We start from the raw sequence: 23,964 nt of genomic DNA on the forward strand, positions 1-23,964 counted from the left end.
CCAGCCTGCTGCATCCTCAACTCTACCAGGTATCTTGGCTTTCAGTTCCCTTCAAGTTTGCAGTAGAAATTATAGTCTTAAAGTAATGCTAGCGATAGCAGTAAGAGTTGGCTGCCAAGTTAGGAACCAAAGCAGCAGCTATTGTGACTGCCACCTAATGGTCCCACACAATACAATTCAATTCAACAGATAACTATTAAGTACATATATGTGTATATATATATATATATATATATATATATATAGAGAGAGAGAGAGAGAGAGAGAGAGAGAGAGAGAGAGAGAAGGAGAAAGAGAGTACTCTGCTAGACACTGGGAATACAAAAATAAACACATGGGCATTGTTCTCAAGGACATAAATGAGGTAAAAGAGACATATACAAATACCTGATGCAAAGGAGTTTGAAGTAAGGCAAGTACAAAGGAAAAGTCCAAGCAAAATGACAATATTGAGGATGGAGGAATCATTTTCCCTAGGGCATTGGGGTATCAGAAAATGTTTCATGAAGAGGGTGGCACAGGAGCTAGGCCTTGAAGGAAGAGGTGAATTTTGGTCTAGGTTCAAGTGGCATTTTCATACCACATTCTCCTAACTTTTCACCCTATTTTGATTTTAATTAATTATTTTAACTTTAATTAATTATTTAATTTTAATCCTTATGCCTTTCCAGATTTACTCCAACCAATTTTAATAACTCTTAAGTAATTCCTTTGAGCCCTTCCAAATCACTACTCTATTTTCATCAAACTCTCTGCCATCTATGTATATAGGGGAACGGTCCAATTGGAACCCAGCCCTTAGAGTACCTTGTGTGTGTTCTGCCTGGTATCAATTTGCATGGAGACTCGATGAGCCTACTTCCAGAAACATGCAATAGATATGATGGAGAAGACTTTCCCTAGTTCAAAAGCATTTCAGATGTCCTTTGACTGTTTCCAGTTGCCTTAAATTGGAGTGATGAAAAGCCTCTTACTTGGTTCCAAAGCCAGAATGAATGTACCTGCAAGAGGCACAGACAGAGCAAAACTCCTTCTTTTCCCTGGTGTGAAATGAGACAAAAACTGTTATAAGCCTCTGGGTGAGGAAAGATTTAGCAGACATAGCTTCTGGTTGCATTTTTGGGAGTAGTACAACCTCCAAGATCTATAGTTTTGACATTCTCCTAAACATAATCTCCTATCCTTTTTACCTCTTCCATATCGTCAATTTAACACTAAGTCTACTCTTTGACCTTATGTCTCAAGGGATCTTCAGGATCTAAACCCATTCCAATTGTTTGAGACCACCTCCTCCATTTTGGTTTCACTTGCCTTCATACCCAGACTGCCACTTTAACTTTTCAGTAGCCATTACTCTAAGATCTTTCATATTCTTCCTCTTACTCAATCTTATGCCAGTCACAACTTGTAAAGCCCTGTGTAACCACCACCATTTCCCCATACCTGCAGTAGGACAGTTAAGTGTCACTAAGTCAAGAAAACAAATTGATTTTTACTGATACTACAAATCAGTAGTATATGACTTCATTTGGGCCCTTTTTTTAGGACAATCCTTCTACCCTACCTTTATCTAATTCCTATCTCATTCCCCAAATCAGCTATTACAAATCTCTTCTTCTCATACTGAATTACCCTTCCCTCCCTTTTCCCCATTTCCAGCAGGTGACTCAGGTTCCTAACTTTACTGAGGAGATCATAGAATCTCAAGAGTTATAAAGGGTCTCAGGAACTATCCAGTTCCACCTGAACATGACAAAGAACTCCCTCTGCAACAAGGTCAACAAATAGTTATACAGCCTTCACTTGAAATCTGCTAGTGGGGTGGACCCACCACTTCCTGAGGCAGCCATGCCACTTTTGGCAGTTCTAAGATACCTGACGTGGGCTCCTTGAGTTTCCTTCCTCGATTCCTCAAGTCTCAGCATCATCTTCCAATTTACCTTCTTCCTTATTGTCATTGAATGAGAGGTCTCACTTACTACTCCTTATTATCGCTAACCTTTCTGTCTACATCTTGCTCCCATAATTCATGCATGTTACACAAAACAGAATCTTATCTTTACAGTTTTCCAGCACATATCTCTCCCAGTAGTATATCTCTGGGCAAGAGGGGGCATTAGTATCCACTTACTCTACATATTTTTTCCTATGTTGGCCTTAATGAACAGCCATAGTTCTAGCTCCATTCTTATCCTATCCCATGCTGATTCACTCTCTTATTCTCTCCTATAAAGTCAACAAATCATTCTCACACTGAGAGCTCCTTCAAGAGCTCACTCCCCAACTACAATCTCCAAACTTACTGCCGTTTAATCAGTAAAATTTCCCACCCTAGCTCATTTCCTAACTATATTAGTTGTTTGTTCTTTTGTCTTGTTCTTTTCTATTGTCCCTTAGTCTCTCCTCCCAGTCAGGTCACTATACCTCTGTTCAACCAATACTAGCCCTGAGACTAGATCCTAATTCACTTAAACAGGCTAAGGAATTGTCACCTCTGGCTTCATCACATACACTCTGGTTTATAGTTGTGTCTTCATTTGTACTTGACCTCAGAGTTTCTTTAGCTCCTGACATTATGACTTAATTACTTCAAAACACTGTCCACAACTAAAGTCTCCATTTCCTCATTACCAATTCTCTTCTCAACCCCTTGCAATTTGGGTTTCACATCAACCATTCTGTTGAAACTACTCTAGGGTCACCATAAACCATGTTATCACCAAATCAGTTCCCCTCACCATTTTTATCAGATCTCTTTATGACTTTTGAGGTTATTGACTGCACCTCTCCTACCAGGTACTCTTTCTTTCTTGGCTTTAGATGTATATTTTTGTTAATGACCAGCTTCTCTAACCACTTCATCTGTCTCCTGGCTTTTTTCCCCCCGATCTTCTAAATGTTGATATTTTTCAAAGATCCATCCTTGGTATTTTTTTTCTCTCTCTACTCTTTCTTCCTTGGCAATATCATTCACTCCTACAACTTCAAACACTATTTCCTCTGCACAGATGAATCCCCAATGTATATATGTAAAGCTCTGACCCTTCTTGTGAATGCCAGATCACACCCAAATGTCCTATTAACCTTATAATCAGAATCATAGATTTTAGAGCTGGAAAAGCCTTAGAGGTGATTCTTCCTTATTTTACAGATGAAGAAACTGAGGCACAGAGAGATTAAATGACATCTTCAGGGACACAGCTAGTAAGTATCCAAGGTAGGATTTGAGCTTAAATCTTCCTGACGTCAAGTCTAGAATTCTACCCACTACTCCATGTCTAAAACCCAAGCTTATAGCCTTTTCAGTTAAATGTGGTCTTCTTTACTTCACTGTTTCTGTCCATGACACCATCATTTACCCTGTTTTTAAACCTTGGAGTTATCTTGTACTTTTCTGTCTCCTTACATCACTTATATTATATATGTCCTTATATCCAATCAGTTACCAGATCCTTTCCGTAACATTTCTTACATCCATCCTCTCTTCTGTTTTCCCACTCTTATCACCCTGTCAATGGCCCCCATTATTATGTTCTTAGATTTATTGCCTAATAAATCATCCAACCTCTACTTTCTGCCCTTTCCTTTCATTTAGCACAAAACTACTCATACCATTCACCTGTTAAAAACATTCACTGGATCCCTATTGGTTACCGTGGCTGAACTTCCTCTTCCTAGCTTCCAAGGACCTCAAAAATCTGATGCCACTCTAACTTATTAGTCTTCTATCATACTGCTCCCCTTCATGTACTTTATGCTATTGGTAAATTGAGTTTCTCTCCTCTAGTCCACAGTCCTGCCTCACCCTGAACATGCCCTGTGTCCTTCCTCCTCCAAGCATTTACTCCCAATCCTTGTACCAAATAGGTTATTATTTATGAAATGTTAAACTCTAAACTTTTTGCACATTGAAATCCTACCTACACTTTAACTCAAATTCTACCTCCTTCATGAACTTTCCCTGAGACCTTGTTTGGTAAGAACCTTCCCAATCAGATCTCATACAGTACTTTTAAAAAAATAATTTGAATACCCACATAATAATATACATTGTAGTAATCTATGTTTTATGAATTTTCTTTCTACTAGATCATAGGCTCTATGGGGTCCTGGACTGTGTCTTACTTGAGTTTTGTCCCTCTTTAGTACTTGGCACCAGGATCCACACACAGCAAATGCTTAATGAAGATTTATTGAATGAATAAATGAATGAATGGTTAAATGAAGAAAAAACTGAATGAATTGGACAGAGTGTGTGCTAGCCAAAGGGGGATGGGTAGTACAAATTTAGGCAATAGGATAAGTTCAGGGACTGGTAATATTTCTAGGTTAGCTATTGAAGACTTTCGAAAAATGAAATAATATGGCTAGACTACAGTAAGAATATAATTTGGCTAGCTAAAGAATTTTAGAGGGATATAATTGCAAAAATCAGCCTGCATTTTTAGACTTTAATGAAATTTCAAAGGACAATGAATTGAGCCCTTGATTTCTATTCTATTTGGGCTACTGCTAGTGAGTTTTCATTTGTGCTCTTCTTTCTTGGCTCTATTCCAAAGATTCTTCTCTCCTGTACAATCATTTTTTTTTATTCTCCTGATTTAGGATTTAGAAAAAAATAGCAATGTCTGCATTTTATACTGAGGTTCAAAAGTTTGAAGTTGTGTCATTTGGGGTCAGCACCATTGTGGAGGCATGGAAATACTATGTCACAGGAAGCAGCATCACCCTATCTCATCATACATTGGCAGGATAGTGAGGCCTTTATCACAGTTTTTTTTAGTTGCTGAATCAGAGGATCTGAGGGCTGAAGATAATTATAAGTGGTCACCTAGTCCACACATTTATCTCCAATGACAATATGCCAAGCATGCTGAAGGTATTTAGTAACATCATATTCTCTCTATCCTTAGTGATGGGCATATTATATCCTCCCTTGTAGACTGTAAGCTTTGATAGCAGTGATTCTATTGGTATCTACAAAACCACGTTGTCCAGAACACTGTCTTATAAATAGTAGGCATTTATTAATATTAGTTGAATTTGTTGGATAAACAATAATTGAATCTAAACCATCCCTAAACATTCGCTTCATCAAGTCAACTCAAAGGTAATCAAAGAAGAGTCCACAGCAATAGTAATTTATCTCCATGGATCTTACCAACTCCTAATATCTAATGCAAAGCATTCTAAGATTCTCTACAGTTTGCAGTTAGCAAAAATCCTGAATAAAATTCTTTACCTAGTAAGGAGAGACAGGTATGGAATATTTTGCTTGCCAGAAGAGGTAGCATCTAAACTAAGCTTTGAAGGAAGATTAAGCTTCTATTAGGAGGACTAAAGGAGGGATTTCAATCCTGACATGGAGAATAAAAACCAAATTAATGGAGGCAGGAGGTGAAATTTTAAGTTTGGGGAGCAGATGAAGTTGAATACATGAAGCCTTATGTGAATAAGGATGGAACTAGGTTGTGGAGGACGTTAAATGCCAGGCTGAGAAGTTGTTTTATCCTAGAGGTAAAAGGGACCGATTGAAGAGTTTTGAGCAGGGAAATAACATGGTTAGACCTATGGATAGAACATTGGGCATGGAGTCACAAAGACCTGAGTTCTAATGTGACCTCAGACACTTAGTAGCCTTGTGACCCTGGGCAAGATATTTAAATTATCTATGCTTCAGTTTCCTTAACTGTAAAATGGGGATAATAATTCACCTACCTCACACGTTATTGCAAGCATCAAATGAGATTACATTTATAAAGCTCTTAGCACAGTGCCTGGCACATAGCAGATACTATATAAATATTTCCTTCCCCCACTTCCTTATGCTTTATGAAAATGATTTTGACAATACTGGTCACTGCTAACCACCCCCTCAACCTGAATATTCTCTTTTCCCTGGATTTTTATAAAATTGCTCTCTTCTGGTCCTTCTATTGATTTGTCTAGTCTGTCTCAACCTCCTTTGCTAGATTATCTTCCATGGCCATGTATGGTCATACCTAAGCGATCTACCCTGGGTTCTCTTCTTTCCCTATACCCTGTTTCAGTGATCTGATCAAATCTCCTGGGATCTTGATCCAACAATATCACTACTAGGTCTTTATCTCAAAGATAAAGAAAGATGAAAGGGACTTATATGTACAAAAATATTTATAGCAGCTCTTTTGTGGTGACAATGAATTAGAAATATTGTATGTTGGAGAAGAGGATATGAGGAGGAAGAAAAAAGATTCAAAAATGTCTGCAAGGCAATAAACTTGGGTAACTGAGACTGAAATAGGGACCTATGGAGGAGGGGCAAGGTTAAGGCAAAAGATGATGGGTTCATGTTGCATTTGAGATGCTGATAGGATATCCAAGTGTTCACATCATGCCCAGCAGGAATTTGGTGATGTGAAGCTTAAATTTATGAGAGAGATTTGAGTAGATAGATAGATACATAGATAGATAGATAGATAGATATAGAGATATATGTGTATGTAAACATGTTCACATATAGTTATCAGTTAAGAATTATGTGGTGAGGCATCTGGTAAGAGATGATGATTGAACACATAAGAGATAATGAGATCGTGACATGTAGAAGCAGAAGAGAAGAGGGCATAGGATAGAACTTAGGGTAACAAGAAATTAATGATGAACCAGAAAAAGGGGCATAAAGTGTGTTTAGACAGAAGCAAAAGAGTTAGAATAAAGCAATGTCATGGAAGCCAAAGCAGAAGAGAGTGTAAGATGAATCCTAGGAAACAAAAGTTGCTATAGTATTGTTTCCCATGCATCTAGGAGACCTGTCAGAGAAGATGCTAGAACTCACAAATCTAATCTGCTCTTTTTACAGATGAGGAAACCGAGTCCCAAAGAGATAAAGTGATTTGTCCCAGGACTTTCAACTAGTAAGCGTCGGAGCCAAGACTTGGAATTGTATAGTCAGTTCCTGCCTCCAAGTCTAGTGCTTTTTCCAAAATACCATTTTGAATTATCTGACATGATTTATTATTCATAAAATCACATTTATTACTTTCCAGAACTCTGTGTTCTTCTCTGGAATATATTTTTTTCTTTTTTTGGTTTTTTGTTTACCACTAGTTGCATAGCTGTTTTGAGTGTGCCTTTGAGATCTCCTTAGACAGATTTGCTTATATGCAATACTAAATACAAACATATTATTTCCTGTCCAAACTCACTGGCAGGTCTGGGAGTGCCTCTGTTTATGTCTTTCCTATCCCTGGGCAAATATTTTTTCCTCAGTTTACATTTTAAAATTTTAACAGGAATCTTCATCAAGAACTTGGAATAGTCATCTTTTTATTTTTATTATTATTATTATTATTAATGGTTGTTGCTGCTGTTTTTATTTGTGACCTGAGGACCAAGCAAGTCTCTACTGCTTTTCATTCTGGACTGGCTTTTCTGCTCAGTAACAGATGGGTCTGTGGAAAGTTGTCTGGTACATATAAAGGGGATAATTAAATAAAATTTTTTCCCCAAACTGTTGGTTTCAAGGTTAGATTTTCTTTCCAGTGCCCTATGCAAATTATCTTTTCAAGGGACTGATTTCTTGTTCCAATGTTGTTTTCAGGAAATCTATACATGAATTTTCCAGAGTTTATTAGTTTAAGAAATAGTGAAATGAGTAGACAGGCTCTTTTCAAAGACCCACATAAGCTGAAGAGAGGGAGGCAAGTCATCGGATCATAGATTTGGTTCTCGAAGTCATCTAGTCCATCCACTTCATTTTACAGATGAGGAAACAGAGTTGTGGCGAATTTTCAAAGGTCACACAAGTAATAAGGGGCAGACCTGGGATTTGAAACCAAGCCCTCTGACTCCAAGTTCCATCTTCTTTTCACTGCATGCTGCTTCCTGAGGACACATTTTTATACATTCCCGTATTTCTATCACCAAAGGCTAATACTGACTTCTAATTCAAAAACACCTGAAAAGAGTTGTGTTTCCTGTTCCCACCACTTCTGGGAAACTTCAAGAAATAACTGGAAAGAAAGTAAAGTGGGAGGGCACATTTGGCAAAAAGTATAACTTAGGTGGGAAAATTTCCAAGTATTTTGCAAGTAGAAATTGCTGGAGAAACAAGGATAAGGATGTTGCTTCAGCAGTGGACACTCATAAATGCCTGCTTAATGAGTGAGTTGATAATTAAGATTATGGTAAGAATAACAGGGCAGCTGATCCTGTTGGAGGGAGGCAGATTTTACCAACTGTTTTTGTAGGACTTGGTCTGATGTTCTTTGTATTATGAATAGGGGTTCTGTGAAAATCTCAATGTTAATGACATTTTTCCTTCTAAAATACTAAATACTAAATTGTAACAAAATATTCACTATTTAGCATGTTTTCATTATGAATATGGGCTTGATTTGCATTCCTACAATTTTATGTACTGAAAATAACTCTGGATTAGGAGGTAGAAGGCTTGCATTCAAATCACCGGTCAAACTCGAACAAGTCACTTTTCTTTTATAAACCTCAATTTCCTCATCTGTAAAATGAGGAGGTCGGACTAGATGATCTCTAAGGCACCTTATGACTTCTCTTTATCCCTGAAGTATTGTATAATTCCAGTCTTTCTAGACTAGTAGCTATGGGTTCTATATTCCAAAGCCAAATGTGTTCCATGGCCAAGTTAATTTTAAAAAAAAAGTCAGTTTCCTGGAAAGAGTACTGCTTGTCCCTGCCTCCTGCTGAAATTCCTTCCACTCTCTTCTGTGCATTTTAAAAATGTTTCATTATACTCTTTTCTCTCTCTTTTTTTTAATATAACTATCCCTGGCTCCATCACCCTACCACCATCACCAAAAAACCCAGTCTTCCTTTGTGACAAATTAGAATGGTCAAACAAAACCAATATGCATAATGGAAACATCTGAAAATGTATTTTTCATTCTGTATCTTGAGTCCACCTCTCTGTCAGAAAGGGGCCAACATGCCTCATTATCAGTCCTCTGGAATCATGGCTGATCATTACATTGATAATAATTCTTAAGTTTTACAAAGCTGTAGTCATCATATAATGTCTACTGGTTCTGCTCACTTCACTCAGAATTTATTTATACAAATCTTCCCAAGTTTCTCTGAAACTGTTCCTTTCATAATTGCTTATGTTATAATAATATTCCATTACATTCATATACCATAATTCCATCAGCTATTCCCTAACAGATGGGCACCCTTAGTTTCTAGCTCTTTGCTATAACAAAAAGTGCCATTATAATAGTTTTGTATGTATGTATAAATCCTTTCCTTTGCTCTTTTCCGTCTTTGGGGTATATATGTTTTGGAGATATCACTAGATTCTTGTTAAACTTTACGTACATCTATATGGGTCTTTACCTACTACATACAGGATATACACTGTATATCAAAGTCAACATTATACTAATATTTTGGGATATTCTATAAATTAAACAAAACTACACATAATAGAAGTCCAGTTTCTTATACAATCCTCATATTCTTCTCTGAATTTTAAAATGTTTATGCTTGTTGATGATTTTCACTTTTTTTTCCTTAAGACTAGGTCTTCCCATCTTGCCCAGATTGGTAATGCAGCAGTTTACTCATGGCCCAATGCTGATCAGCACAGGAACTTTGCACCTGCTCCTATCCCAACTTGGACCATTTTGCCCCCCATTGTGCAATCTGGTGGCCCTTGCTCCTGGGCCTCACTATATTTATGCCAGACCTAGGGCAGACACATAATTGGCATAGCCCACTGCAGCTCAGAACTCCTGAGTTCAAGCAAACTGCCAACCTCAGCCTCCACAGTGGCTGGAATTATAGTCATGAGTCACCATGATCAGTCACAATTTTTTTAAGTTGTAGAAAAAAATTACAGAAGTTTCATATGAAGATGTTATTCATTTGACAGTTTTAAGTATCTTATTATATGAAAGGCACCATCTTAGAGGTTTAGGATATACACATTTTTAAATGACAGAATCCCTATCCTTTAAGAAATGATAGCTTACCATCATCATTACTACCATTTAAAATATTATTGTTAGCCCTTCTCATCTAATCTTGATCAAGTTCAGATAAAAATGGTCCTGATAGGGTTCCATTATAATATTTTTATGTGAAATATTGTATATATTATTTCAAAATTGGATAAAACTACTGATTTTTATAGTTGTACAAAAGTATAGGATGCAAACTCAATCATTACCTTAAGGTTCACAAAATTACTTTGGGTGCAACTCCAGTAGCAGACAAGATACTGGGGATGATAGGTACTTTATCTTGTTCCCACATGATTTTGATTTCTTTAGGCCTCTAAATTTTGAAAGATGTTTTTTCCACACAGATTGGAGATTATGAGTATTTAGTATGAGGATATCTAGTAAAAATGTGGTTTAAAAATTTTTAAGGATAAATGTTTTATTCGGGCAATTCCAGGCAACAATTTTGTCCATGATAGTACTCTAGTTTCAGTATAGTTGATTGGTATTATTATTATTATTATTATTATTGCTATCACTTGGTTTATCTCATTTTTATTGTTTGACATAGTTCAGATAAAGATGGACCTGGATCAAGTTACTATACTATTATCATTCATTTATGTATACTGTTCTGTAAACTATTGTGAAATAATAATAATAACTCTCTGTGACCCTATTTGGGGTTTTCTTGGCAAAGATACTGGAGTGGTTTGCCATTTCCTTCTCTGGCTCATTTACAGATGAGGAAACTGAGGTGAACAGTTAAGTGACTTGCCCAAGGTCATACAGCTAGTAAGTGTCTGAGATCTGATTTGAATTCATGTCTCCCTGACTGTAGGGGCGATACTCTATCCACTGTGCCATCTAGCTGCCCCAAGTGGTTTTTGTTGTTCAGTTATTTCAGTTGTATCCAATTCTTTGTGACTCCATCTGGGGTTTTCTTGACAAAGATACTGGAGTGGTTTGCCATTTCCTTCTCTGGCTTATTTTTTTACAGATAAGGAAACTGAGGCAATTAGGGTTAAGTGACTTGCCCAGGGTCACACAACTACTAAGTGTCTGAAGCCAGATTTGTATTCAGGTTTTCCTGACTCCAGGTCCGGCACTTTATCCACTGCATCACCTAGCCGCCCAATAAAACATTTATATGGTATTTTAAGGCTTGCAAAGCACTTTACAAATATCTCATTTAGCCTCACAACTCTTGGAGGTAGGTGCTGTTATTATATTCATTTTATAAATGAAGAAGCTGAGGCAGATAGGTTAAACAACTTGCTCAGACTCATACATCTAGTGTTTGAGGCTGGATTTGACCTCAGTACTTCGGGATTCCAGGTTCAGCACTCTATCCACTATATCACCTAGCTGCGAAATTAACTATTGTTGCTGTCATTTTCATTACTAATATTTTTGTCCATCCCATCTTTTTTAATGATGGGAATGATCCTGAGACAAGTGTTTGTGATTTAATGTTTTATAAACTATTGTAGGGTGGATGAAATAATTGCTTTTGGTAAATGAATAAAAGTTTTATGAAGATGTAAGTTTGCCCCCTTTAAGCTCATTGAAAGCACCTTCCGAACAACTTCAGTAGGAGGTAGATTTAGTGATAATACATAGCCTCATCAGACTCTCACCTGGTTTTTGTTTTTTCCATTTGTCCTTTATGTTTTGAAAGCTTTTCTTTCCTATCAGTATTTAGTTGGTATGGAGACATATGTTAAAACACTGTTCTTAAATTTTAATGGATCAGTGTTTCATCCATGTGACTGCGGACAGTTGGCAATGGTGTGTTGGCAAATGTTTAATACAAACTTGGGGAGGAAGAATACCTTTTATGGGTATATGCCTTGTAGTGGCATCTTTGGGTACAGACTATTGTGGTACAGGTCTAAATTATCTTCCAAAATTTTTGGATCAACAACTAAAACAACAGTGCTTTAGTGTGCTTCCTCTTTCCCACCACCTTCCAACAATTACCATTTTCCTTTTTTTTTTCTTCTTTACTGACCTAGTGAGTATGAGGTTGTACAACTTCCAATGCTATTAAAAACACCAGAAAACATAGGAATAAGTGGAGCCTTTCTTAAAATAACAAGTCTCTAACTAAAACCAAAAACAAGGGGAATAATGGGAATATAATGGGAATACGGAAATATTCCCAAAATGGGAATATTCTATAATGGCAATAAACTAGAAGCCTTCTCAATAAGATTAGGGGTGAAGCAAAGATGTCCATTGCCACCATTATTAGATATTGCATTAGAAATTCTAGCTATAGTATTGACAAGAAAAATAAATTGAAGGAACAAAAATAGGTAATGAGGAAACAAAACTAACATTCTTTGCAAATGATATGATGGTATATTGAGAGAACCCTAGAGAATCAACTAAAAAACTAGTTGAAACAACAACTTTGACAAAGTTTCAGAATATAAAATAAACCCATATAAATCATCAGCATTTCTATATACTACCAACAAAACCCAGCAGGAAGAGACAGAAAGAGAAATTCTATTTAAAGCAACTATAGACAATATAAAATACTTGGGAGTCTACCTGCCAAAACAAACCCAGGAACTATATGAACACCATTACAAAACACTTTTCACAGATATAATGACATATCTAAACAAATGGAGAAATATTAATTGCTCATGGGTAGGCTAAACCAATATAATTAAAATGACAATTCTGCCTAAGTTAAGTTACTTATTTAGTGCCATGCCAATTAAATTATTAAACATTATTTTAAAGAGCTAGAAAAATAATAACAAAATTCATCTGGAAGAACAAAGGGTCAAGAATAACAAGGGAATCAATGAAATAATGTGAAGGAAGGCAGCCTAGCAGTACCAGATTTCAAACTATATTGCAAAGCAATAATCGTCAAAACAATCTGGTACAAGCTAAGAAATAGAGTGGTGGACCAGGGGAATAGATTAAGTACACAATACACCATGGCAAATGACTATAGTAATCTAGTGTTTGATAAACCCAAAGATTCCACCATTTGTCAAAAATTGCTGGGAAAACTGGAAAGCAGTTTGGTAGAAACTAGACACAGTCCAACGTCTCATGCTATATATCAAGTTAAGGTAAAAATGGATAAATCATTTGGACATAAAGAGTGATATCATAAGTAAATTAGGTGAGCATGGGAAAATGTATCCGTTAGATTTGTGGATAACATAGATATGTTTACAACCAAATAAGAGATAGAGACGATCATGGGAGGTAAAATGTAATAATTTTGATTGCATGAAACTAAAAAGTTTTTGTACAAACAACACTAATACAGCCAAAATTAGAAGGAAAGCAGGAAACTGGGGGTGGGGGGTGGGGCAGGGAGGGTTTTGCAGCAAGTTGTTCTCATAAAGTCCTTATTTCTCAAATATATAGGTAACTGAGACAAATTTATAAAAAAAAAAGCCATTCTCCAATTGATAAATGGTCAAAAGATATGAACAAGCTGTTCTCAGAAGAAGAAATCAAAGCTATTAATAATCACTGAAAAAAATGCTCTACATAAATTAAAACAACTCTGAGATACTACCTCATACTTATCAGATTAGCTAACATGACAGAAAAGAAAAATAACGAATGCTGGAGGGGACTGGGAAAAATTGGGACATTAATGCACTGTTGGAGATATGAACTGGGCCAACCATTATAGAGAACAATTTGGAATTATGCCTGAAGGGCTATAAAGCTGTGCATACCCTCTGATGCAGCAATAACACTACTAGGTCTTTATGCCAAAGAGATTAAAGAAAAGAGCAGGGGAGGGGACCTATTTGTACAAAAACATTTATAGCAGCTCTTTTTGTGCTGGCAAAGAATTAGAAATCAAGGGATTACCCATCAATTAGGGAATAGCTGAACAAGTTGTGGCATATGATTGTGATGGGATATTATTGTTCTATAAGAAATGATGAGGGGGAGTTTCAGAAAAATCTAGGAAATCTTATATGAACTCATGCAAAGTGAAGTTAACAGAACCAGGAGAACATGGTACACAGTAACAGCAATATTGTAAGGATGATCAATTGTGAAAGACTTAGCTACCCTGATCAAGACAATGATCCAAGACAATTCCAAGAGACCCATGATGAAAAATGCTATCCACCTCCATAGAGATAATTGATGAACTCTGAGTGCAGATTGAAGCATACTTTTTTTACACCCCCCCTCTCTCTTTCCCTCCTTCCCTCTCTTTTCCTCCCTCCCTCCCTCTCTCTCTCTTTCTGTCTCTCTCTCTCTCTCTCTTTCTCCCCCTTTCTCTCTCTCTCTCTTTTCTTTGGCAACATGGCTAATATGGAAATTTTTTTAAAAAGAAAACCCAAGTGGTTTTACTTTGTATTTCTTTTTTTAACTGCCTGCTGATACCCTTCATGTTTTCTTTTTAAAATTTTTTTAAAATTCCAAATTTAATGAACAACATATATATTTTACATGCAAAGTAGAACAAAAATGAGATTGTATGTAAATGTGAATTTTGACTTCATTTTTAAATGGACATAAAAGCTTCATTAAAAATTAAAGCTAAATATTAAAATGGATCTTAAAGCTTCATTTTTAAAAGGATATAATAAATTTAACATGTTATTATCAAAGTTGTACTACTTGTCCATGTTTCCTTCTAAATATCCTTCAGGCCTCTTTTGTAACATTGTTTTTAAAAGTGCTTAAATGACCTTTTTTTCCTTTTTTTCTTTTTTTGGAACTAGCCCTTCTCTCCTTCAAATTAAAAATTTAAAAAGACAAATATCATCATTGTAGTAAATAAGCATTATTAAGCAAAACAAATCCACACATTTTCCATGCCCCCAAATGTATGTGTAATTCTACACCTTGAGTCCAACACCCTTTTGTCATCAGTTCTTTGGAATAATGGTCCTGTTTTAATGCATAGGGCTATACACTTCTGCTCCCAAATGGAGCATCAGGCTCTCTCTGTTGAAGAGAAACCACTTCACATTGACAAGTCCTCTGTATTTGGGAGAGTTGTGCCTTCTTTCTCTCTCTGTCTTATTTTTTAAAGTAATTTCATGTTTTATGCCTCAGGCTTTCCTTCTACAGGAAGAATGTACACTTGGCCTCCTTCCTGGTAGAAGGAACTGGTTGGATAAAAGGTCAACTACAGTCCTTACAATCTTCCAGTTTTTAGCTTTGGGGAGTGGACTTTGCATGCGGTGAAATAGTCAGAGAGAAAAGAATAAGTGGAACATTGCCCAGCCTACTAATTGGCAGTTTTCAGGGAACCACCCATAGCCAGAATCATAACATCTGTGTACAGAACAGCAGTGTACAGAAGAGCTTACCTCTCTCCCTGTTACTCATTCTTGGAATACTGTCAGTGTTACATTAAACACTCTCCTGTATACACATTACCTTTCTGTCAATGGTCTATGTGTTAAGGGTGGGTGGGAAGGTGGGATGCAGGAGGAGGAAGCCAAGAAGGGGTGGGGGGGGAAGGGAGAGGCATTTTTTTTTTCAAAGGGAAACATCCCCATAATATTTTTAGGAAAAGAAAAAGTAAGGAAAGAGTTATGAGAGGATTTTTCGTAATTCTTACCTCTATCCTTTTTCCCTCATTACTCTGACTCTTTGCTGGCCCCAAAATGTGTTTTTCGTGTATTATGGTTTTCTCCAGCTCAGCTCAAACAACTGAATCTTTTCTGCTGTTTACCTGAAGCTGAGCTGTCTGGCAGCTAGATGAGTGTTGGGCCTGGAATCAGGAAGACCCGAGTTCAGATCTGACCTCAGACACACACTACCTGTGTGACCCTTGGCAAGTCACTCAACCTGTTTGCCTTAATTCACTGGAGAAGGAAATGGCAAACCTCTTCAGTATCTTTGCCAAAAAAACCCCATGTATACTATGATCCAAAGGGTCACAAAAAGTCAGATACAACGGAACGACTAAACAACAAACAATAGCTGTCTAGCAGCGTGGTAAACATCACTAGCTTCAAATCACAGACATAAATTAAAATCCTTCTGTCATTGACTGAGTTGCCTTGATCATGTCCTTTATCCTTTCCAGGCCTCAGCTTTCTCCAATGTAAAATTAAGGGGCTGAACTAGATGATCTCTAAATCCTCTTCTAGCTTTAAATCCTGTGAAAATGGCTTAGAGGTGGTTGTTTCCAAGCGTAACCAGAGCCGTAATTCCACCCCCTTTAGACAGGACTAGTAAGAATAAGAGAGAGAAAGCTATGACAAAAGAACGAGAAGAATAGACAGGACCACTATCTATGTCATCTTCTATTACATTAAGGCTCTTGGAACCATTTTTTAAAATTCCACATTTATTGGATTACCTGTGGTTTGTCTATTTCTGTTTCTTTCCGCCTCTGTTTATTTTGGTGATATGATTCAATTTTCCAAACTATGATAAGCCTATTCAATGGTGCAATTCAGCCCATGTTCTCATCACAGGCAAGACCTCCAAGGAAAATAGGAACAGACAACTGAAAAGTACCAGGAGGCAGCCACATTCGTCCAAGGGAAGAAGAGTTGATGTTGTGTCTCAGTTTATCAAGCATTCCTTTAAGATACTAAGGCAAACCCCAATACTACAGTATCAGAAATGTAATCTGGGGGCAGCAAGGTGGTGCAGTGGATAGAGCCCTGGAGTCAGAAAGAGATGAGTTCAAATTCGGCCTCAGACACATAACATTTCCAAGCTGTGTAACTCTGGGCAAGTCACTTAACCCCAATTGCCTCACCCCCCCCCCAAAAAATGTAATCTGCATTGCATATTAATCATTGTCTCATTATAAACTGAGATTTTCTGAGAGAACTGGATATAATATGCCCAGGGCAGGGAAACATGAACACAGATTCTCTCCCCAGACTATAGTGCCTCCTTGCCAGTTAGACATCAGGCAAGATATGTAGAGACACATCAATTTAAATAATCTTGGAAAGAATCCCTAAGACAAGGCAGATCCTCTCTTCCTAGGGTCTTAAAGGTTTACCTAAATCTAACTTTACCTGTGTAAATTACATGAACTGCATAAAGGTACTAGACTGGAACCAGTCTAAATATCCACCAACAATAGCTTTTACTACTCCTTAAGTGCTCCAGTTAATGCCTTCAAACACTGCTGCAAGGAAATCACAATTGCTTACAAGTTATTTTATCCAGTCCTCCCTGTCTCTTCAGAATTTCTCTAATTACAGAGCCAGGTTAAGAAATTGGGAGAGGCCATCTTGAGAGATCCTGTATAGGACAAGCAAAGACACTACTGGGGAAAAAAAGACAAAAGAAGAGAAAATGCTAAAATATGAAAAAGTTCGGAGGAGTGAGAGGAAAAATGACAAATATACTCCATACTTTAAGAGGAAGTAACCTATTTTAACAGAGTCCAACTTCAACTTGGAAAGAGTCCTCTAAAGAAATTCCCCAAGGACCTATAGTTGACTCTGTGCAATTTAACACTTTCATTAATGACAAAGGAATTATGGCACCATTCTCAAATTTTCAGATGACACAAAGCTGAAAGAGATGGCTAAAATATTGGGTGATAAAGTCATGATTCTAAAAAATCTGGGCAGGCTAGAAGACGAAGCCAAATTTAACTAAATTTAAACAGCATTTATGAAGTTCCAACTATGTTCCAGGCACTATTGTAGATTCTGGGTATCATGGAATCATAGGTTTGTAAATTTAGAAGCTAAGATTCAACATCCATAATTTTGCAGATAAGAAAACCGAGGCACAGAGAGTCTAAGTGATCCCATAGGTTGTGAGAGAAGTAAGATGAAAAACTTTCTGCCCTCAAGAGGCTTACATTCATTCTGTCTAAGCATTTGTATCTAAGCAGATACAAAATATATTTTAAAAAGTTAGCTCAGAAGGTTTTATGATTGTCAAGATGGGTGTATAGTTTCTTCCCACAAACTTTTCCAGGTCCTCACTCCAACCTACCCCCCCCAAATACATAAAACTTAAGAAAAACACAAAAACACAGCAGAAGGTCACAACCTAAAGAAATAACAATGGGCAAATCTAAGTCTTACATCTCCCACATATGATCCCTACCTTACAACTCACACTGGGCTCTAGACTAGTGGTACATCAAACTCAAATAGAAATGAATCCCTGTGCACAGCATATTGACTTTGAAATGACAAATTAACACTATATATGTTGTTATTTATTTTGCAAAATATTCCCTAGTTACATTTTAATCTGGTTTGGGCTATAGTTGGGAGTTTAGCTGCTTGGGAACACCTCTGCTCCAGACCTAATAAGTGCACATACCCTTTTCATAGGCAGACATTTTGATTGCTTAAAGGGGCATAAAAGGGACATTCATGTAAGGAAAAAAGATAAAATCAGTTTAAGAAGAAACACATGTTGAAGAAGAGGCACAGACTATTCTGAAGACCTGAGAAAGAACTGTCCTTCAGCTGAACTACTGAGAGGATCTCTTTGAAGTCAGAGAACTGAGGTCACAATGGATGCAGAGGACGGTGGTTTATCAGCTGGATTGCATATGCCTGCTTTCAGAATTTTGAAGGATATAGCTGATAACTATTTGGAGACCATGGGAAGATTTTATTAGGACTGCTGGGGAAGAAATGTGGAATGCTTGAATTTTACGTCCTAAGTTAGAGATAAGTCACGGCTTCTGAAGAAGCCTTGATTTAAGGCAATAGAAACCTGGTGAAGCAGAATAGGAAAATAAGAGAAGATAAAAACAAGAGAGGAAGTTTAAATCTGGCAGGGATTAGAGGCAGAAGGCATAGTAGGACACAATAATTGCTGTTTACAGAAGGCAGAAGGCAGGAACATATAGGAGTTGATCAAAGGTGAAAGGAAAAATCTGCATCTGTTTTTCTGGGAGCTGTTTTGATCAGAAGAGAGGTACTGCTCTGCTGGGGACTAAATGACTGGAAGAAGATAGGATTTCCCTGCAGCATCATCTATAGCCCAAAAGAAGAAATATCAGAGAAAGAAAAACAGTGGGAAAGGCAGGCTTTACACCAACTTTTCAGGGCTTGGTTTTAATGAATTGATGAATAAAACAGAATCCTTTGCTATTGGAAGAGATGGCTGGTGAAAAGCTACTATGACCCTATCTCTATAGCTTGAGGAAGAAAAACTTCTCAGACCCCCAGAGCAGATCTAAGGAGTCTGGGGAATGATCTGGCTGAAAAGGTACTGCTTGTCATAACACTTTCTCAGAACTCTACCAAGGATGGCTGCATGCTAAAAGAATTTGTCACTGTTTTAGCAGCCTGAGAATATCAGAGAAGGACTCATATGTACATAAATATGATAACATTTTTTGTTGCAGCAAAGGATGGGAAACTAAGGGATATCTATCAACCACAGAATGGCTGAACAAATTATTGCGTACTAATGTAATTGAATATTTTGTTGTGGCAAAAGAAATGTCAAAAGAAATGGATTCAGAAAAACATAGGAAGATTTGTATGAACTGATTTATACTGAAGCAAGAAGAACTAGGAGAACAATTGATACAGTAACTAAAACGTTGTCAAGGAAAAAAACTGTGAAAAATTTAAGAGTAGTGATCAGTATGTAAAGGTGGGATCCAAACTAGTCTACCTCAGGTGAGAATGTGTTTCCATCAATCTACGAAGTGCAGGCTTTAGAATCTAAAATGTGTAGTCTTCACATTGGAATAATGTTGTAAGGACCAGGCCCCAGGGATCATTTACAAATTACCAGGCTAGTTTCAACCAGATTCATTCAAAAGACTGAAGCTGGATCTTCCAGCCTGTCCCTGAGGAGGAACCTGTAGGGGTTAGGGTGACCTTGGCCAGATCTTTTTTTGGACCTCTCTTTGGCAACAAGAAGACTTTACAGGCTTCAAAGGGTTGGAAGTATTTGGATTTATCTTCAACTTCCTAGCATTATCCCTTCCTATTACCCCACCATTGCAATAAATAGTGTCAGTAAATGTATTAGGAACAAAGGATAGGCCACACCCATAGCTCTGCAAGGAAACTGAAGCATATCTAAGGCAACTTGAGCACCCCATAGATGGGAAGAAAAGGATTTCTAGCAGCTAGGAGCTGTGAGTCACATAGATCTGTGTTAGGGAAGTTGGTGTCTTTTGCTACTGCCTCTAAAGAGTATCCTGACCTATTCCATGTTGACTCTCACATTTAGTTTTCTTGTTCTGGCTTCCTTTCTTGGCTAGCCCTCTGGATTTGTTCATCCCAGAGAACACTTTCATCACTCAAGTGTATACATTTCCCCAAATCTCTTTAGGTTTATCCACTTCCAAAGCAACAGGGACCAAACACAAATATGGTAAAACACAGATTATAAGTGCTATAGTACTTCAGGGAAGTAAACTTGTGATAGAATTATATGTATATGTGTTCCTTTCTCTGGTTCTAAGGTTTCTTGTTCTCTTTCACTCTTTTGCTATAGATATGAATGTAGGAATCCAAACTAGTGTACAAGAATGTTTAGGATTCTAGTTGCAGCCAGAGTGTTAGGGAACTTACTGGAATGATTTTCTATAGATTAAGGACTGAGTAGGACCATACGTCAGAACTAAAAGGAGCCCAGAAATAGTTGAAAGGCATATACAAATATGACTGATGAATGGACTTCCAATTGTAGATGAAACATGCTCCAGTGTAGCTAACTATCACACAATAACTAATTATTGGGTCTATGTGATTGCAGGTCACTCCATTTAAGAGATCTTTGAAAGAAGTGAAACTCCATTGTGTAGGTAGTGTGCATCAAATACAGTATTAATTAATAACTGAGTGTGTGGCCTTGCGGACCCCAACAATATGTACTTATAATCAGTTAATTCAGTCTGCAAATCTTAGATTAGCAATGAAAATGTTTCTGAAAGCAGGCATATGCAAATCAGCTGATAAACCACCTTTCTCTGCAATGAAAATGTCTTAACTTTTTGTAGACAATATCCTGAACCAGTGATAGAGATGGTAAAGCCAGAACTATAATCCTATCATAAGGGCAGAGGTAACAAATTTCTTATCAATCAATTCATAACCCCCTACACCAACTAATATAACTAACAAAATTCTCATTACAGTACACTCTTGTCTTGGTCAGGTGAGAATTCTCTATTTGATTGAATTGTAAAACCAGTCAATTAATGAACAATAGGATTTAGACAATTCCTGGGCACCTTTATTGAATCAACAGATCAATTAAAGGTGTAAGTGAGGTGTGAATTCAGAAAATGTTTTGGGATTAGTTGAAAGAATCAGTCACACCTCTGGTCTGATGGAATCCAGATTTTTTTTTTTATTATAGAAATTGCTTAGAGAGTCATCCAGGCTTTGGGAATGCTTTGAGAAGTCAAACACCTTATGCTTATACTCTTTTGGGACATCAAAGTGGAGAGAGTGAGCCCAGAGGGTGTAATACAACTCCCACCTTTCTCCCCACCCAACATGTCATTTCAGACACTGGACTAATAACAAACAATTCATCCAATCAGGAGCTGGGGGGTTGGGGGTAGTATAAACTAGATATAATGACAAAGACAATTTTAGGACTCTACAAGGGTACCAAATCCCCAGAATCCAGCACAAATTTAGGGTTAGGGATATAGAAAGCTACACTCACCTTGATGTTCATATTGAAATTCTATATATTATATCTACAGGAGCTCATTCTTGACAAATCTACTGTATGGAGACTGATTTCTCTGTGACCAGAAAGATTACCTTTCTTCATAGGCACATATCTTTTCTCAGGGTTTAGGGGTGTAGACTACAAAATGGTTCTGAACAAATCCAGAATGATTTCTGGGATTAAGCTTCTCCATCAAACTAGAAGATGTTTCCAAAGCAGAAAAAAGGAATAGGAATAAAGTCTATGCTTATTTATTATTCCCGTGCAAATAAAACAGCCTGCTTAATGAATAAAAGGAAATATTAAAGGCCTCTAGTCCTTCAGTAGGCTAGACCCTGTGTAAACAAAGTAACTTGATGCTGTACAGCTTATTGGTTTTCTTAATAGAGGATCCACACTTTACACTTTGGTGCCCTACTGTCTAGTACCAGGACCATTAGCATTTTGTTGTTCACTTTGAGGGTAGGGTTGGAGGTAATTAAGAGACACTCATTACCTACATGAAAGCTTCGCAGAATGAACTAGGAATCAGAATTAGCCGATGGTTTTTGATGTTTAGAGCTGTAGAAGAACCTGGGATTGACTAACTCATGGATTATTGCAGGTGAGGGGTGCAACCCACATAATGTTGGAAAGGGAATGTGACTTGGCTGGGTGTCCCTGCTACCATCATCACACAGATGCTACATTGTTTCTAGGAGGCAACTTGGCTAAGCAGTAAAGTGCCTAAGTGCTGAAGAGCTGAAAAGCCACAGATGTACACTTGAGGACTGGGCCAAGAGAAGAAGAGAGAATGAAAAGCCTAGTTGTTCTCCTAGTTGAGGAAAACTCCATCACCTCTGAGCTGGAAGTCAGCAACTGGTAATGGGATCAAAAAAATGGCAGTATGTGGAAAGAGCCACAGAATCATGAGACTGGATGGAATCTTGAGAGCTCACACAGTCCATCCACAGAGTTGCACTTAAGCCACCCCCAGACAAGAAGTTCTCTACCGATTCAGGGGGAAAAAACTCATAAAAAAAAAAGTGAGTTCTCTCTAAAAGCCAAGTTGGATCCTATGTCAATCTAAGCTCATTGTGGCCTCTGTAGAAATACTAAACTGTTGTTCAATAAATCAATAAAATACCTCTTGATCTATTTGAATTCAGTTCTTACATCCCCTTACCTGACTTTTTCTTGAAAGTAATCACATTCCTTTTCCAACCTCTTCTAGAATCTATTTTTCATTCCTTTGGTCAGTTTCATTAATTTTTTGACTCATCCGACTCTTCATATATTTTGTAAATTATAGGACCTCATTTGTATAGCAGAGATCAAATTCATTCATTCATCCATTGATCAAACCATAGTATGATGCAATGAGAAGATCATTGGATCTAGAGACAGAGGATTTGTGTTCTTATTTCAGCTCTGTGACTTACTATGTGACCTTGGGCTAAGTCACAACTTCAATAAGACTTAGGTTCTTCATCTGCAAAATGAGGGAAATGGATTAAATGATCTTTGAGGTCTTTTCTAGCTCTAAATCTATGATCTACGTGCCTCCTATGTATAATGAATTGTGCCAAGAGCTGATGGGAATAAAAAAGTAAGACAAAGTCCCTGTTCTCAAGGAGCTGTTAATCTAGTACAAGAAGTAAAAAGTATAAAAATAACTACAATGTAAAATAAAATATGGTACATGAATAAATAATATGAAAAAGCACATTTCACAGAGTGCTGTGAGAGAGGGACACACACAAAGACACAGAGAAAAAAGTAAAGGAGTTGGAATTTGTTGTAAGTTCTCTTTTTTTCATTTTTATTATGAATAATTTGGTTTCCTCTCTTTTTAAAAATCAGGTTAACGGTTTAACTTTTTAGTCTTTAAAAAAATCTCCTAGTTTTATTGATCAATCACACTGTTTCCCTTTCCATTTTGTTAATTTTTCTTTAATTTTCACATTTTCTACTTTTTTATTTAGTTGGGATTTTTTATGTTTTCTAAGTTTTTAAAGTTGTATGCCCAATTTGTTGATTTTTTCCTTTTTTTTCTCTTTTGTTGATGAAAGTATTTAGAAGTATAAATTTTCCCTTCAGGTCTGCTTCAGTTGCATCCTGTAATTATTGTCATTTTCTTTGATGGAATTTTCTGTTTTTTTCTATAATTTGTTCTTTGACCCACCAGTTCTTTATAATTATATTATTTAGTCTCTAATTGCTTTTTAATTCTCTAAAAAGACCTTTATTGAATATAATTTTATTAAATTATGATCACTAAATTATATGTTAAATATTTCTCTTTTCTACATTTTTGGTGGTCTTTATGTCCCAACACATAGTCAATTTTTTTAAAGGTGCCATGTAAATCTTATAAATCCCTTTGTGTTCTCATTCAGTGATCACTAGA

At 36.9% G+C, this 23,964-nt stretch overlaps 1 long non-coding RNA gene across 1 annotated transcript; it reads left to right on the top strand.

Annotated features, from left to right (window-relative positions):
- The first annotated feature begins 3,165 nt into the window (after positions 1–3,165).
- LOC114025201 lies at positions 3,166–7,027 on the top strand. The gene is made up of 2 exons (XR_003567007.1): positions 3,166–3,204; positions 6,842–7,027. It is a non-coding gene; the product is annotated as an uncharacterized LOC114025201 (long non-coding RNA).
- Positions 7,028–23,964: the final 16,937 nt, after the last annotated feature.

Source organism: Vombatus ursinus, unplaced genomic scaffold (assembly GCF_900497805.2).
Source record: "Vombatus ursinus unplaced genomic scaffold, bare-nosed wombat genome assembly UNPS02014830.1, whole genome shotgun sequence".
In the NCBI taxonomy this organism is placed as follows: domain Eukaryota; kingdom Metazoa; phylum Chordata; class Mammalia; order Diprotodontia; family Vombatidae; genus Vombatus; species Vombatus ursinus.